Genomic DNA, 19,346 nt, shown 5'->3' with positions numbered 1-19,346 from the left:
AGTTACTGAGTTACCTCGCATTACTGTCACCTCGCGTAATTGTCACCCCACGTTACTGAGTCACCTCGAGTTGCACAGTCACCTCGCGTTACTGTCATCTCATATTAGTGAGTCACCTCGCGTTACTGTCAACTCATATTACTGAGTCACCTCGCGTTATTGTCACCCCCACGTTACTGAGTCATCTCGCGTTACTGAGTCACCTCGTGTTACTGCGTCACCTCGCGTTACTGAGTCACCTCATATTACTGTCACCTCGCGTTACTGAATCACCTCAAGTTCCTGTCACCTCATGTCACTGAGTAACCTCGCGTTACTGAGTCACCTTGCGTTACTGAGTCACCTCTTGTTACTAAGCCGCCTCGTATTACTGTCACCTCGCGTTACTGAGTCACCTCGCGTTACTGTCACCTTGCATTACTGAGTCACCTCGCGTTACTGAGTCATCTCGCGTTAATGTCACCTTGTGTTACTGAGTCACCTCGCGTTACTGAGTCACCTCGTGTTACTTAGTCACCTCGCGTTACTGTCACCTCGCGTTACTTAGTCACCTCCCGTTACTGAATCACCTCGCGTTACTATCACCTCGTGTTACTGAGTCACCTCGCGTTACTGAGTCACCTCGCGTTACTGAGTTACCTTGCTTTACTGTGTCACCTCGCGTTACTGAGTCATCTCGCGTTACTGTCGCCTCTTGTTACTGTCGCCTCGTTTTACTGTCACCTCGCGTTAATGAGTCACCTCGCGTTACTGAGACTTTTGCGTTACTGAGTCACCATGCGTTACGGAATCCCTTCGCGTTTCTGAGTCACCTCGTGTGACTTCCACCTTGCGTAACTGTCTTCTCGTGTTACTTCCACCTTGCGTAACTGTCTTTTCGTGTTACTAAGTCACCTCGCGTTACTGAGTCACCTCGCGTTACTATCACCTTCCGTTATTGAGTCACCTCGCGTTGCTGTCACCCCGCGTTGCTGAGTTACCTCACGTTAATGAGTCACCTCCTGTTACTGAGTCACCTCGCGTTACTGTCACCTCGGGTTACTGAGTCACCTTGCGTTACTGAGTCACCTTGCGATACTGAGTCAACTCGCATTACTGAGTCACCTCGTGTTACTGTTACCTCGCGTTACTGTCACCTCGCGTTATTGAGTCACCTCACATTACAGAGTCACCACCTGTTACTGAGTCACCTCGCATTACTGTCATCTCGCGTTACTGTCACCTCGTGTTACTGAGTCACCTCGCGTTACAAAGACACCTCGCGTTACCGAGTCACCTTGCGTTACTGAGACACCTCGCGTTACTAAGTCACCTCGTGTTACTGAGTCACCTCGCGTAACTGTCACCTCGTGTTACGGAGTCACTTCGCGTTACTGAGTCACCTCGTGTTACTGCGTCACCTCGCGTTCCTGAGTCACCTCATGTTACTGTCACCTCGCGTTACTGAATCACCTCGCGTTACTGTCACCTCATGTCACGTAGTCACCTCGAATTACGGAGTCACCTCGCGTTACTGAGTAACCTCGCTTAAAAGTCACCTCGCGTTACTGAGGCACCTCGCGTTACTAAGTCACCTCGCGTTACTGAGTCACCTCGCGTTACCGAGTACCCTCGTGTTACTGAGTCACCTCGTGTTTCTGAGACACCTCGTGTTACTGAGTCACCTCTCGTTACTGATTCACCTCGAATTACTCAGTCACCTCGTGTTACTGAGTCACATCGTTTTACTGTCACTTCACGTTACTGAGTCACCTCGTGTTATTGTCACCTCGCGTTACTGAGTAACCTCGCGTTACTGAGTCACCTCACGTTACTAAGTCACCTCGCGCTACCGAGTCACCTCGCGTTACTGTCTCACTTCGCGTTACTGTCACCTCGCGTTACTGAGTCGAGTCACGTTATTGAGTCACCTCGCGTTACTAAGTCACCTCGTGTAACTGAGTCACCTTGCGATACTGAGTTACCTCGCGTTACTGAGTCACCTCGTGCTACTGAGTCACCTCGCGTTACTCTCACCTCGGGTACTGAGTCACCTCATGTTACTGTCACCTCACATTACTGAGTTACCTCGCGTTACTGAGTCACCTCGCATTACTGTCACCTCACTTTACTGTAACGTCGAGTTACTTTCACCTCACGTTACTGTCACCTCGTGTTAATGAGTCACCTCGCGATACTGAATCACCTTGCATTACTGAGTCACCCCGCATTACTGTGTCACCTCACCTCACGTTACTGAGTAAACTCGCGTTACTGTATCAGCTCGCGTTACTGTCACCTAGTGTTACTGAGTCACCTCCCGTTACTGTCACCTGGTGATACTGAGTCACCTTGCGTTACTGAGTCACCTCGTGTTACTGCGTCACCTCGCGTTACTGAGTCACCTCGTGTTTCTGTCACCTCGCGTAACTGAATCACCTCGCGTTACTGTGACCTCGTGACTCTGAGTTACCTCGCGTTACTGAGTCACCTTGTGTTACTGAGTCACCTCTCGTTACTGAGTCACCTCGCGTAACTGTCACCTCGTGTTACTGAGTCACTTCGCGTTACTGAGTCTCCTCGTGTTACTGCGTCACCTCGCGTTCCTGAGTCACATCATGTTACTGTCACCTCGCGTTACTGAATCACCTCGCGTTACTGAATCACCTCGCGTTACTGTCACCTCATGTCACTGAGTCACCTCGAATTACTGAGTCACCTCGCGTTACTGAGTAACCTAGCGTAAAAGTCACCTCGCGTTACTGAGGCACCTCGCGTTACCGAGTACCCTCGTGTTACTGAGTCACCTCGTGTTTCTGAGTCACCTCGTGTTACTGAGTCACCTCTCGTTACTGATTCACCTCGAATTACTCAGTCACCTCGCGTTACTGAGTCACCTCGTTTTACTGTCACTTCGCATTACTGAGTTACCTCGTGTTATTGTCACCTCGCGTTATTGAGTCACCTCGCGTTACTGAGTCACCTCGCGATACTGCGTCACCTCGCATTACTGAGTCACATCGCATTACTGTCACCTCGCATTACTGTCACCTCGCGTTACTGAGTCACCTCGCGTTACTGAGTCACCTCGAGTTACTGAGTTTCCTCGCATTACTGTCACCTCGCGTTATTGTCACCCCACGTTACTGAGTCACCTCGAGTTACAGAATCACCTCGAGTTACTGTGTCACCTCGCGTTACTGTCATCTCATATTACTGAGTCACCTCGCGTTACTGTCAACTCATATTACTGAGTCACCTCGCGTTATTGTCACCCCCACGTTACTGAGTCATCTCGCGTTACTGAGTCACCTCGTGTTACTGCGTCACCTCGCGTTACTGAGTCACCTCATATTACTGTCACCTCGCGTTACTGAATCACCTCGAGTTACTGTCACCTCATGTCACTGAGTAACCTCGCGTTACTGAGTCACCTCGCGTTACTGAGTCACCTCTTGTTACTAAGTCACCTCGTATTTTTGACACCTCACGTTACTGAGTCGCCTCGTATTACTGTCACCTCGCGTTAGTGAGTCACCTCGCGTTACTGTCACCTTGCATTACTGAGTCACTTCGCGTTACTATGTCACTTCACGTTACTGTCACCTTGTGTTACTGAGTCACCTCGCGTTACTGAGTCACCTCGTGTTACTTAGTCACCTCGCGTTACTGTCACCTCGCGTTACTTAGTCACCTCGCGTTACTATCACCTCGTGTTACTGAGTCACCTCGCGTTACTGAGTCACCTCGCGTTACTGATTTACCTTGCTTTACTGTGTCTCCTCGAGTTACTGAGTCATCTCGCCTTACTGTCGCCTCTTGTTACTGTCGCCTCGTTTTACTGTCACCTCGCGTAAACGAGTCACCTCGCGTTACTGAGACTTTTGCGTTACTGAGTCACCTTGCGTTACGGAATCCCTTCGCGTTTCTGAGTCACCTCGTGTGACTTCCACCTTGCGTAACTGTCTTCTCGTGTTACTTCCACCTTGCGTAACTGTCTTTTCGTGTTACTTAGTCACCTCGCGTTTCTGAGTCACTTCGCGTTACTATCACCTCCCGTTATTGAGTCACCTCGTGTTACTGTCACCTCGCGTTACTGAGTTACCTCACGTTAATGAGTCACCTCCTGTTATTGAGTCACCTCGCGTTACTGTCACCTCGGGTTACTGAGTCACCTTGCGTTACTGAATCACCTTGCGATACTGAGTCAACTCACATTACTGAGTCACCTCGTGTTACTGTTACCTCGCGTTACTGTCACCTCGCGTTATTGAGTCACCTTACATTACAGAGTCACCACCTGTTACTGAGTCACCTCCCATTACTGTCACCTCGCGTTACTGTCACCTCGTGTTACTGAGTCACCTCGCGATACTGATTCACCTCGCGTTACTGAGTAACCTCGCATTACTGTCACCACGCGTTACTGTCACCTCGCGTTACTGTCACTTCGCGTTACTGAGTCACCACGCGTTACAGAGACACCTCGCGTTACCGAGTCACCTTGCGTTACTGAGACACCTCGCGTTACTAAGTCACCTCGTGTTACTGAGTCACCTCGCGTAACTGTCACCTCGTGTTACGGAGTCACTTCGCGTTACTGAGTCACCTCGTGTTACTGCGTCACCTCGCGTTCCTGAGTCACCTCATATTACTGTCACCTCGCGTTACTGAATCACCTCGCGTTACTGTCACCTCATGTCACGTAGTCACCTCGAATTACTGAGTCACCTCGCGTTACTGAGTAACCTCGCTTAAAAGTCACCTCGCGTTACTGAGGCACCTCGCGTTACTAAGTCACCTCGCGTTACTGAGTCACTTCGCGTTACCGAGTACCCTCGTGTTACTGAGTCACCTCGTGTTTCTGAGACACCTCGTGTTACTGAGTCACCTCTCGTTACTGATTCACCTCGAATTACTCAGTCACCTCGTGTTACTGAGTCACATCGTTTTACTGTCACTTCGCGTTACTGAGTCACCTCGTGTTATTGTCACCTCGCGTTACTGAGTAACCTCGCTTAAAAGTCACCTCACGTTACTAAGTCACCTCGCGCTACCGAGTCACCTCGCGTTACTATGTCACTTCGCGTTACTGTCACCTCGCGTTACTGAGTCGAGTCACGTTATTGAGTCACCTCGCGTTACTAAGTCACCTCGTGTAACTGAGTCACCTTGCGATACTGAGTTACCTCGCGTTTCTGAGTCACCTCGTGCTACTGAGTCACCTCGCGTTACTGTCACTTCGTGTTACTCTCACCTCGGGTACTGAGTCACCTCATGTTACTGTCACCTCACATTACTGAGTTACCTCGCGTTACTGAGTCACCTCGCATTACTGTCACCTCACTTTACTGTAACGTCGCGTTACTTTCACCTCACGTTACTGTCACCTCGTGTTAATGAGTCACCTCGCGATACTGAGTCACCTCGCATTACTGAGTCACATCGCATTACTGTCACCTCGCGTTACTGAGTCTCCTCGAGTTACTGAGTTATCGGGCATTACTAGCTGTCACCTCGCGTTATTGTCACCCCACGTTACTGAGTCACCTCGAGTTACAGAGTCACCTCGCATTACTGTCACCTCGCGTTATTGTAACCCCACGTTACTGAGTCACCTCGTGTTACAGAGTCACCTCGAGTTACTGTGTCTTCTCGCGTTACTGTCATCTCATATTACAGAGTCACCTCGCGTTATTGTCACCCCCACGTTACTGAGTCATCTCGCGTTACTGAGTCACCTCGCGTTACTGAGTCACCTCATATTACTGTCACCTCGCGTTACTGAATCACCTCGAGTTACTGTCACCTCATGTCACTGAGTCACTTCGAATTACTGATTCACCTCGCGTTACTGAGTAACCTCGCGTTACTGTCACCTCGCATTACTGATGCACCTCGCGTTACTGAGTCACCTCGCGTTACTGAGTCACCTCGTGTTTCTGTCACCTCGCGTAACTGAATCACCTCGCGTTACTGTCACCTCGTGTCTCTGAGTCACCTCGAGTTACCAAGTCACCTCGAGTTACTCAATGACCTCGCATTACTGAGTCACCTCGTGTTACTGAGTCACCTCGCGTTAAAGAGTCACCTCGCATTAGTGAGTCACTTCGTGTTACTGAGTCACCTCGTGTTACTGAGTCACCTCGTGTTACTGTCACCTCGCATTACTGAGTCACCTCGCGTTACTGAGTCACCTCGCGTTACTGAAACCTTGTGATACTGAGTCACCTTTCGTTACTGAGTCACCTCGTGTTACTGAGTCACCTCGCGTTTCTGTCACCTCACGTTACCTAGTCACCCCGCGTTACTGAATCACCTCGCGTTACTGTTACCTCGTGTTACTGAGTCACCTCCGGTTACTGAGTCACATCGCGTTACTGAGTCATCTCGCGTTACTGTCGCCTCTTGTTACTGTCGCCTCGTGTTACTGTCACATCGCGTTACTGAGTCACCTCGTGTTACTGAGTCACCTCGTGTTACTGTCACCTCGCGTTACTGAGTCACCACGCGTTATTGTCACCTTACGTTACTGAGTCACCTCGTGTTACTGAGTCACCTCGCGTTACTGTCACTTTGTTTTACTGAGGCACCTCGCGTTACTGAGTCACCTCGTGTTACTCAGTCACCTCGCGTTACAGTCACTTCGCGTTACTTAGTCACATCGGGTTACTGAAGCACCTCGCGTTACTGTCGCCTCGCGTTACTGACACCTCGCGCTACTGAATCACCTCGCGATACTGTCACCTCATGTCCCAGAGTCACCTCGAATTACTGAGTCACCTCGCGTTATTGAGTAACCTCGCGTTACTGTCACCTCGCGTTACTGAGTCACCTCGCGTTACTGAGTCACCTCGCGTTACTGAGTCACCTCGCGTTACCGAATCACCTCGTGTTACTGAATCACCTCGTGATTCTGAGCCACCTCGTGTTACTGAGTCAGCTCTCGTTACTGAGTCACCTCGCATTACTGAGTCACCTCGTGTTACTGAGTCCCCCTCGTGTTACTGAGTCACCTCGTGTTACTGAGTCACCTCGTGTTACTCTCACCTTGCGTTACTGAGTCACCTCGCGTTACAGTCACTTCGCGTTACTTAGTCACATCGGGTTACTGAAGCACCTCGCGTTACTGACACCTCGCGCTACTGAATCACCTCGCGATACTGTCACCTCATGTCCCTGAGTCACCTCGAATTACTGAGTCACCTCGCGTTATTGAGTAACCTCGCGTTACTGTCACCTCGCGTTACTGAGTCACCTCCCGTTACTGAGTCACCTCGCGTTACCGAATCACCTCGTGTTACTGAATCACCTCGTGTTTCTGAGCCACCTCGTGTTACTGAGTCAGCTCTCGTTACTGAGTCACCTCGCATTACTGAGTCACCTCGTGTTACTGAGTCCCCCTCGTGTTACTGAGTCACCTCGTGTTACTGAGTCTCCTCGTGTTACTCAGTCACCTCGCGTTACTGTCACTTCGCGTTACTTAGTCACATCGGGTTATTGAAGCACCTCGCGTTACTGACTCACCTCGCGTTACGGTCGCCTTGCGTTACTGTCACCTCGCGTTACTGTCACCTCGCGATACTGAGTCACCTCGCGTTACTGAGTCACATCGCATTACTGTCACCTCGCGTTACTGTCACCCCACGTTACTGAGTCACCTGGAGTTACTAAGTCACCTCGTGTTACTGTCACCTCGCGTTACTGAATCTCCTCGCGATACTGTCACCTCATGTCCCTGAGTCACCTCGAATTACTGAGCCACCTCGCGTTATTGAGAAACCTCGCGTTACTGTCATCTCGCGTTACTGAGTCACCTCGCTTACCGAATCACCTCGTGTTACTGAATCACCTCGTGTTTCTGAGCCACCTCGTGTTACTGAGTCAGCTCTCGTTACTGAGTCATCTCGCATTACTGAATCACCTCGCGTTACTGAGTCACCTCGCGTAACTGTCACCTTGTGTTACTGAGTCACCTTGCGTTACTGAGTCACCTTGTGTTACTGAGTCCTTTCGCGTTACTGTTACCTCGCGTTACTTAGTCACCTCGCGTTACTGAATCACGTCGAGTTACTGTCACTTCGTTTTACTGAGTCACCTCGGGTTACAGAGTAACCTCGCGTTACTGAGTCACCTCGCGTTACTGTGTCACCTCGCGTTACGGAGTCATCTCGCGTTACTGTCGTCCCCTGTTAATATCGCCTCCTGTTACTGTCACCTCGCGTTACTGAGTCACCTAGCGTTATTGTAACCTAGCGTTACTGTCACCTCGTGTTACTGAGTCACCTCCCGTTACTGATTCACCTCGTATTACTGAGTCATCTCGTGTTACTGAGTCACCTAAGGGTACTGTCACCAGACGTTACTGAATCACCTTGCATTACTGAGTCACCCCGCATTACTGTGTCACCTCACCTCGCGTTACTGAGTAACCTCTCGTTACTGTATCAGCTCGCGTTACTGTCACCTAGTGTTACTGAGTTACCTCCCGTTACTGTCACGTGGTGTTACTGAGTCACCTTGCGTTACTGAGTCACCACGTGTTACTGCGTCACCTCGCGTTACTGAGTCACCTCGTGTTTCTGTCACCTCGCGTAACTGAATCACCTCGCGTTACTGTGACCTCTTGTCACTGAGTCACCTCGAATTACTGAGTCACGTCGCGTTACTGAGTAACCTAGCGTAAAAGTCACCTCGCGTTACTGAGGCACCTCGCGTTATTAAGTCACCTCGCGTTACTGAGTCACCTCGCGTTACCGAGTACCCTCGTGTTTCTGAGTCACCTCGTGTTACTGAGTCACCTCGAATTACTGATTCACCTCGAATTACTCAGTCACCTCGCGTTACTGAGTCACCTCGTTTTACTGTCACTTCGCGTTACTGAGTCACATCGTGTTATTGTCACCTCGCGTTACTGAGTCACCTCGCGTTACTGAGTCACCTCGCGTTACTGAGTCTCCTCGCGTTACTGAGTCACCTCGCGATACTGAGTCACCTCGCATTACTGAGTCACATCGCATTACTGTCACCTCGCATTCCTGTCACCTCGCGTTACTGAGTCACCTCGCGTTACTGAGTCACCTCCAGTTACTGAGTTACCTCGCATTACTGTCACCTCGCGTAATTGTCACCCCACGTTACTGAGTCACCTCGAGTTGCACAGTCACCTCGCGTTACTGTCATCTCATATTAGTGAGTCACCTCGCGTTACTGTCAACTCATATTACTGAGTCACCTCGCGTTATTGTCACCCCCACGTTACTGAGTCATCTCGCATTACTGAGTCACCTCGTGTTACTGCGTCACCTCGCGTTACTGAGTCACCTCATATTACTGTCACCTCGCGTTACTGAATCACCTCAAGTTCCTGTCACCTCATGTCACTGAGTAACCTCGCGTTACTGAGTCACCTTGCGTTACTGAGTCACCTCTTGTTACTAAGCCGCCTCGTATTACTGTCACCTCGCGTTACTGAGTCACCTCGCGTTACTGTCACCTTGCATTACTGAGTCACCTCGCGTTACCGAGTCATCTCGCGTTAATGTCACCTTGTGTTACTGAGTCACCTCGCGTTACTGAGTCACCTCGTGTTACTTAGTCACCTCGCGTTACTGTCACCTCGCGTTACTTAGTCACCTCCCGTTACTGAATCACCTCGCGTTACTATCACCTCGTGTTACTGAGTCACCTCGCGTTACTGAGTCACCTCGCGTTACTGAGTTACCTTGCTTTACTGTGTCACCTCGCGTTACTGAGTCATCTCGCGTTACTGTCGCCTCTTGTTACTGTCGCCTCGTTTTACTGTCACCTCGCGTTAATGAGTCACCTCGCGTTACTGAGACTTTTGCGTTACTGAGTCACCATGCGTTACGGAATCCCTTCGCGTTTCTGAGTCACCTCGTGTGACTTCCACCTTGCGTAACTGTCTTCTCGTGTTACTTCCACCTTGCGTAACTGTCTTTTCGTGTTACTAAGTCACCTCGCGTTACTGAGTCACCTCGCGTTACTATCACCTTCCGTTATTGAGTCACCTCGCGTTACTGTCACCCCGCGTTGCTGAGTTACCTCACGTTAATGAGTCACCTCCTGTTACTGAGTCACCTCGCGTTACTGTCACCTCGGGTTACTGAGTCACCTTGCGTTACTGAGTCACCTTGCGATACTGAGTCAACTCGCATTACTGAGTCACCTCGTGTTACTGTTACCTCGCGTTACTGTCACCTCGCGTTATTGAGTCACCTCACATTACAGAGTCACCACCTGTTACTGAGTCACCTCGCATTACTGTCATCTCGCGTTACTGTCACCTCGTGTTACTGAGTCACCTCGCGTTACAAAGACACCTCGCGTTACCGAGTCACCTTGCGTTACTGAGACACCTCGCGTTACTAAGTCACCTCGTGTTACTGAGTCACCTCGCGTAACTGTCACCTCGTGTTACGGAGTCACTTCGCGTTACTGAGTCACCTCGTGTTACTGCGTCACCTCGCGTTCCTGAGTCACCTCATGTTACTGTCACCTCGCGTTACTGAATCACCTCGCGTTACTGTCACCTCATGTCACGTAGTCACCTCGAATTACTGAGTCACCTCGCGTTACTGAGTAACCTCGCTTAAAAGTCACCTCGCGTTACTGAGGCACCTCGCGTTACTAAGTCACCTCGCGTTACTGAGTCACCTCGCGTTACCGAGTACCCTCGTGTTACTGAGTCACCTCGTGTTTCTGAGACACCTCGTGTTACTGAGTCACCTCTCGTTACTGATTCACCTCGAATTACTCAGTCACCTCGTGTTACTGAGTCACATCGTTTTACTGTCACTTCACGTTACTGAGTCACCTCGTGTTATTGTCACCTCGCGTTACTGAGTAACCTCGCGTTACTGAGTCACCTCACGTTACTAAGTCACCTCGCGCTACCGAGTCACCTCGCGTTACTGTGTCACTTCGCGTTACTGTCACCTCGCGTTACTGAGTCACCTCGCGTTACTAAGTCACCTCGTGTAACTGAGTCACCTTGCGATACTGAGTTACCTCGCGTTACTGAGTCACCTCGTGCTACTGATTCACCTCGCGTTACTCTCACCTCGGGTACTGAGTCACCTCATGTTACTGTAACCTCACATTACTGAGTTACCTCGCGTTACTGAGTCACCTCGCATTACTGTCACCTCACTTTACTGTAACGTCGAGTTACTTTCACCTCACGTTACTGTCACCTCGTGTTAATGAGTCACCTCGCGATACTGAGTCACCTCACATTACTGAGTCACATCGCATTACTGTCACCTCGTATTACTGTTACCTCGCGTTACTGAGTCACCTCGCGTTACTGAGTCACCTCGAGTTACTGAGTTACCGGGCATTACTAGCTGTCACCTCGCGTTATTGTCACCCCACGTTACTGAGTCACCTCGAGTTACAGAGTCACCTCGCATTACTGTCACCTCGCGTTATTGTAACCCCACGTTACTGAGTCACCTCGAGTTACAGAGTCACCTCGGGTTACTGTGTCTTCTCGCGTTACTGTCATCTCATATTACTGAGTCACCTCGCGTTACTCTCAACTCATATTACAGAGTCACCTCGCGTTATTGTCACCCCCACGTTACTGAGTCCTCTCGCGTTACTGAGTCACCTCGCGTTACTGGGTCACCTCGCGTTACTGAGTCACCTCATATTACTGTCACCTCGCGTTACTGAATCACCTCGAGTTGCTGTCACCTCATGTCACTGAGTCACTTCGAATTACTGATTCACCTCGCGTTACTGAGTAACCTCGCGTTACTGTCACCTCGCGTTACTGAGTCACCTCGCGTTACTGAGTCACCTAGTGTTTCTGTAACCTCGCGTAACTGAATCACTTCGCGTTACTGTCACCTCGTGTCTCTGAGTCACCTCGAGTTACTGAATGACCTCGCATTACTGAGTCACCTCGTGTTACTGAGTCACCTCGCGTTAAAGAGTCACCTCGCATTAGTGAGTCACTTCGTGTTACTGAGTCACCTCGTGTTACTGAGTCACCTCGTGTTACAGTCACCTCGCATTACTGAGTCACCTCGCGTTACTGAGTCACCTCGCGTTACTGTAACCTTGTGATACTGAGTCACCTTTCGTTACTGAGTCACCTCGTGTTACTGAGTCACCTCGCAATACTGAGTCACCTCGTGTTACTGAGTCACCTCGTGTTACTGAGTCACCTTGTGTTACTCAGTCACCTCACGTTTCTGTCACCTCGCGTTACTGTCACCCCATTTTACTGAGTGACCTCACGTTACTGAGTCACCTCGCTTTTCTGAGTCACATCGCGTTACTGAGTCATCTCGCGTTACTGTCGCCTCTTGTTACTGTCGCCTCGTGTTACTCTCACATCGCGTTACTGAGTCACCTCGTGTTACTGAGTCACCTCGTGTTACTGAGTCACCTCGTGTTACTGTCACCTCGCGTTACTGAGTCACCTCGCGTTAATGTCGCCTTACGTTACTGAGTCACCTCGTGTTACTGAGTCACCTCGTGTTACTCAGTCACCTCGCGTTACAGTCACTTCGCGTTACTTAGTCACATCGGGTTACTGAAGCACCTCGCGTTACTGTCGCCTCGCGTTACTGACACCTCGCGCTACTGAATCACCTCGTTATACTGTCACGTCATGTCCCTGAGTCACCTCGAATTACTGAGTCACCTCGCGTTATTGAGTAACCTCGCGTTATTGTCACCTCGCGTTACTGAGTCACCTCGCGTTACTGAGTCACCTCGCGTTACCGAATCACCTCGTGTTACTGAATCACCTCGTGTTTCTGAGCCACCTCGTGTTACTGAGTCAGCTCTCGTTACTGAGTCACCTCGCATTACTGAGTCACCTCGTGTTACTGAGTCCCCCTCGTGTTACTGAGCCACCTCGTGTTACTGAGTCACCTCGTGTTACTCTCACCTCGCGTTACTGAGTCACCTCGCGTTACAGTCACTTCGCGTTACTTAGTCACATCGGGTTACTGACACCTCGCGCTACTGAATCACCTCATGTCCCTGAGTCACCTCGAATTACTGAGTCACCTCGCGTTATTGAGTAACCTCGCGTTACTGTCACCTCGCGTTACGGTCGCCTCGCGTTACTGTCACCTCGCGTTACTGTCACCTCGCGTTACTGAGTCACCTCATGTTACTCTCGCCTCGCGTTACTGAATCACCTCGGGATACTGTCACCTCATGTCCCTGAGTCACCTCGAATTAATGAGTCACCTCACGTTATTGAGTAACCTCGCGTTATTGTCACCTCGCGTTACTGAGTCACCTCGCGTTACTGAGTCACCTCGCGTTACCGAATCACCTCGTGTTACTGAATCACCTCGTGTTTCTGAGCCACCTCGTGTTACTGAGTCAGCTCTCGTTACTGAGTCACCTCGCATTACTGAGTCACCTCGTGTTACTGAGTCCCCCTCGTGTTACTGAGCCACCTCGTGTTACTGAGTCACCTCGTGTTACTCTCACCTCGCGTTACTGAGTCACCTCGCGTTACAGTCACTTCGCGTTACTTAGTCACATCGGGTTACTGAAGCACCTCGCGTTACTGACACCTCGCGCTACTGAATCACCTCGCGATACTGTCACCTCATGTCCCTGAGTCACCTCGAATTACTGAGTCACATCGCGTTATTGAGTAACCTCGCGTTACTGTCACCTCGCGTTACTGACTCACCTCGCGTTACTGAGTCACCTCGCGTTACCGAATCACCTCGTGTTACTGAATCACCTCGTGTTACTGAGTCAGCTCTCGTTACTGAGTCACCTCGCATTACTGAGTCACCTCGTGTTACTGAGTCCCCCTCGTGTTACTGAGTCACCTCGTGTTACTGAGTCTCCTCGTGTTACTCAGTCACCTCGCGTTACTGTCACTTCGCGTTACTTAGTCACATCGGGTTATTGAAGCACCTCGCGTTACTGACTCACCTCGCGTTACGGTCGCCTCGCGTTACTGTCACCTCGCGTTACTGTCACCTCGCGTTACTGAGTCACCTCATGTTACTGAATCACCTCGGGATACTGTCACCTCATGTCCCTGAGTCACCTCGAATTACTGAGCCACCTCGCGTTATTGAGAAACCTCGCGTTACTGTCATCTCGCGTTACTGAGTCACCTCGCGTTACTGAGTGACCTCGCGTTACCGAATCACCTCGTGTTACTGAATCACCTCGTGTTTCTGAGCCACCTCGTGTTACTGAGTCAGCTCTCGTTACTGAGTCATCTCGCATTACTGAATCACCTCGCGTTACTGAGTCACCTCGCGTAACTGTCACCTTGTGTTACTGAGTCACCTTGCGTTACTGAGTCACCTTGTGTTACTGTGTCCCCTCGCGTTACTGTTACCTCGCGTTACTTAGTCACCTCGCGTTACTGAATCACGTCGCGTTACTGTCACTTCGTTTTACTGAGTCACCTCGGGTTACAGAGTAACCTCGCGTTACTGAGTCACCTCGCGTTACTGTGTCACCTCGCGTTACGGAGTCATCTCGCGTTACTGTCGCCACCTGTTAATATCGCCTCCTGCTACTGTCACCTCGCGTTACTGAGTCACCTAGCGTTACTGTAACCTCGCGTTACTGTCACCTCGTGTTACTGAGTCACCTCCCGTTACTGATTCACCTCGTATTACTGAGTCATCTCGTGTTACTGAGTCACCTAAGGGTACTGTCACCAGACGTTACTGAATCACCTTGCATTACTGAGTCACCCCGCATTACTGTGTCACCTCACCTCGCGTTACTGAGTAACCTCTCGTTACTGTATCAGCTCGCGTTACTGTCACCTAGTGTTACTGAGTCACCTCCTGTTACTGTCACCTGGTGTTACTGAGTCACCACGTGTTACTGAGTCACCTACTGTTACTGAGTCACCTCGTGTTTCTGTCACCTCGCGTAACTGAATCACCTCGCGTTACTGTGACCTCATGTCACTGAGTCACCTCGAATTACTGAGTCACGTCGCGTTACTGAGTAACCTAGCGTAAAAGTCACCTCGCGTTACTGAGGCACCTCGCGTTATTAAGTCACCTCGCGTTACTGAGTCACCTCGCGCTACCGAGTACCCTCGTGTTTCTGAGTCACCTCGTGTTTCTGAGTCACCTCGTGTTACTGAGTCACCTCGAATTACTGATTCACCTCGAATTACTCAGTCACCTCGCGTTACTGAGTCACCTCGTTTTACTGTCACTTCCCGTTACTGAGTCACCTCGTGTTATTGTCACCTCGCGTTACTGAGTCACCTCGCGATACTGAGTCACCTCGCATTACTGAGTCACATCGCATTACTGTCACCTCGCATTACTGTCACCTCGCGTTACTGAGTCACCTCGCGTTACTGAGTCACCTCGAGTTACTGAGTTACCTCGCATTACTGTCACCTCGCGTAATTGTCACCCCACGTTACTGAGTCACCTCGAGTTACACAGTCACCTCGAGTTACTGTGTCACCTCGTGTTACTGTCATCTCATATTAGTGAGTCACCTCGCGTTACTGTCAACTCATATTACTGAGTCACCTCGCGTTATTGTCACCCCCACGTTACTGAGTCATCTCGCGTTACTGAGTCACCTCGTGTTACTGCGTCACCTCGCGTTACTGAGTCACCTCATATTATTGTTACCTCGCGTTACTGAATCACCTCGAGTTCCTGTCACCTCATGTCACTGAGTAACCTCGCGTTACTGAGTCACCTTGCGTTACTGAGTCACCTCTTGTTACTAAGCCGCCTCGTATTACTGTCACCTCGCATTACTGAGTCACCTCGCGTTACTGTCACCTTGCATTACTGAGTCACCTCGCGTTACTGAGTCATCTCGCGTTACTGTCACCTTGTGTTACTGAGTCACCTCGCATTACTGAGTCACCTCGTGTTACTTAGTCACCTCGCGTTACTGTCACCTCGCGTTACTTAGTCACCTCCCGTTACTGAATCACCTCGCGTTACTATCACCTCGTGTTACTGAGTCACCTCGCGTTACTGAGTCACCTCGCGTTACTGAGTTACCTTGCTTTACTGTGTCACCTCGCGTTACTGAGTCATCTCGCGTTACTGAGACTTTTGCGTTACTGAGTCACCTTCCGTTACGGAATCCCTTCGCGTTTCTGAGTCACCTCGTGTGACTTCCACCTTGCGTAACTGTCTTCTCGTGTTACTTCCACCTTGCGTAACTGTCTTTTCGTGTTACTAAGTCACCTCGCGTTACAATCACCTTCCGTTATTGAGTCACCTCGCGTTACTGTCACCCCGCGTTACTGAGTTACCTCACGTTAATGAGTCACCTCCTGTTACTGAGTCACCTCGCGTTACTGTCACCTCGGGTTACTGAGTCACCTTGCATTACTGAGTCACCTTGCGATACTGAGTCAACTCGCATTACTGAGTCACCTCGTGTTACTGTTACCTCGCGTTACTGTCACCTCGCGTTATTGAGTCACCTCACATTACAGAGTCACCACCTGTTACTGAGTCACCTCGCATTGCTGTCATCTCGCGTTACTGTCACCTCGTGTTACTGAGTCACCTCGCGATACTGATTCACCTCGCGTTACTGAGTAACCTCGCATTACTGTCACCACGCGTTACTGTCACCTCGCGTTACTGTCACTTCGCGTTACTGAGTCACCTCGCGTTACAGAGACACCTCGCGTATCCGAGTCACCTCGCGTTACTGAGACACCTCGCGTTACTAATTCACCTCGTGTTACTGAGTCACCTCGCGTAACTGTCACCTCGTGTTACTGAGTCACTTCGCGTTACTAAGTCACCTTGTGTTACTGCGTCACCTCGCGTTCCTGAGTCACCTCATGTTACTGTCACCTCGCGTTACTGAATCACCTCGCGTTACTGTCACCTCATGTCACTGAGTCACCTCGAATTACTGAGTCACCTCGCGTTACTGAGTAACCTCGCTTAAAAGTCACCTCGCGTTACTGAGGCACCTCGCGTTACTAAATCACCTCGCGTTACTGAGTCACCTTGCGTTACCGAGTACCCTCGTGTTACAGAGTCACCTCGTGTTTCTGAGACACCTCGTGTTACTGAGTCACCTCTCGTTACTGATTCATCTCGAATTACTCAGTCACCTCGTGTTACTGAGTCACCTCGTTTTACTGTCACTTCGCGTTACTGAGTCACCTCGTGTTATTGTCACCTCGCGTTACTGAGTAACCTCGCGTTACTGAGTCACCTCACGTTACTAAGTCACCTCGCGTTACCGAGTCACCTCGCGTTACTGTGTCACTTCGCTTTACTGTCACCTCGCGTTACTGAGTCGAGTCACGTTATCGAGTCCTCGTGTAACTGAGTCACCTTGCGATACTGAGTTACCTCGCGTTACTGAGTCACCTCGTGCAACTGAGTCACCTCGCGTTACTGAGTCACCTCGCGTAACTGTCACCTTGTGTTACTGAGTCACCTTGCGTTACTGAGTCACCTTGTGTTACTGTGTCCCCTCGCGTTACTGTTACCTCGCGTTACTTAGTCACCTCGCGTTACTGAATCACGTCGCGTTACTGTCACTTCGTTTTACTGAGTCACCTCGGGTTACAGAGTAACCTCGCGTTACTGAGTCACCTCGCGTTACTGTGTCACCTCGCGTTACGGAGTCATCTCGCGTTACTGTCGCCACCTGTTAATATCGCCTCCTGCTACTGTCACCTCGCGTTACTGAGTCACCTAGCGTTACTGTAACCTCGCGTTACTGTCACCTCGTGTTACTGAGTCACCTCCCGTTACTGATTCACCTCGTATTACTGAGTCATCTCGTGTTACTGAGTCACCTAAGGGTACTGTCACCAGACGTTACTGAATCACCTTGCATTACTGAGTCACCCCGCATTACTGTGTCACCTCACCTCGCGTTACTGAGTAACCTCTCGTTACTGTATCAGCTCGCGTTACTGTCACCTAGTGTTACTGAGTCACCTCCTGTTACTGTCACCTGGTGTTACTGAGTCACCACGTGTTACTGAGTCACCTACTGTTACTGAGTCACCTCGTGTTTCTGTCACCTCGCGTAACTGAATCACCTCGCGTTACTGTGACCTCATGTCACTGAGTCACCTCGAATTACTGAGTCACGTCGCGTTACTGAGTAACCTAGCGTAAAAGTCACCTCGCGTTACTGAGGCACCTCGCGTTATTAAGTCACCTCGCGTTACTGAGTCACCTCGCGCTACCGAGTACCCTCGTGTTTCTGAGTCACCTCGTGTTTCTGAGTCACCTCGTGTTACTGAGTCACCTCGAATTACTGATTCACCTCGAATTACTCAGTCACCTCGCGTTACTGAGTCACCTCGTTTTACTGTCACTTCGCGTTACTGAGTCACCTCGTGTTATTGTCACCTCGCGTTACTGAGTCACCTCGCGATACTGAGTCACCTCGCATTACTGAGTCACATCGCATTACTGTCACCTCGCATTACTGTCACCTCGCGTTACTGAGTCACCTCGCGTTACTGAGTCACCTCGAGTTACTGAGTTACCTCGCATTACTGTCACCTCGCGTAATTGTCACCCCACGTTACTGAGTCACCTCGAGTTACACAGTCACCTCGAGTTACTGTGTCACCTCGTGTTACTGTCATCTCATATTAGTGAGTCACCTCGCGTTACTGTCAACTCATATTACTGAGTCACCTCGCGTTATTGTCACCCCCACGTTACTGAGTCATCTCGCGTTACTGAGTCACCTCGTGTTACTGCGTCACCTCGCGTTACTGAGTCACCTCATATTATTGTTACCTCGCGTTACTGAATCACCTCGAGTTCCTGTCACCTCATGTCACTGAGTAACCTCGCGTTACTGAGTCACCTTGCGTTACTGAGTCACCTCTTGTTACTAAGCCGCCTCGTATTACTGTCACCTCGCATTACTGAGTCACCTCGCGTTACTGTCACCTTGCATTACTGAGTCACCTCGCGTTACTGAGTCATCTCGCGTTACTGTCACCTTGTGTTACTGAGTCACCTCGCATTACTGAGTCACCTCGTGTTACTTAGTCACCTCGCGTTACTGTCACCTCGCGTTACTTAGTCACCTCCCGTTACTGAATCACCTCGCGTTACTATCACCTCGTGTTACTGAGTCACCTCGCGTTACTGAGTCACCTCGCGTTACTGAGTTACCTTGCTTTACTGTGTCACCTCGCGTTACTGAGACTTTTGCGTTACTGAGTCACCTTCCGTTACGGAATCCCTTCGCGTTTCTGAGTCACCTCGTGTGACTTCCACCTTGCGTAACTGTCTTCTCGTGTTACTTCCACCTTGCGTAACTGTCTTTTCGTGTTACTAAGTCACCTCGCGTTACAATCACCTTCCGTTATTGAGTCACCTCGCGTTACTGTCACC

Source organism: Procambarus clarkii, chromosome 34 (genome assembly GCF_040958095.1).
Source record: "Procambarus clarkii isolate CNS0578487 chromosome 34, FALCON_Pclarkii_2.0, whole genome shotgun sequence".
In the NCBI taxonomy this organism is placed as follows: domain Eukaryota; kingdom Metazoa; phylum Arthropoda; class Malacostraca; order Decapoda; family Cambaridae; genus Procambarus; species Procambarus clarkii.
The sequence above is the reverse complement of the archived record's forward strand: the minus strand, read 5'-3'. Positions refer to the sequence as shown.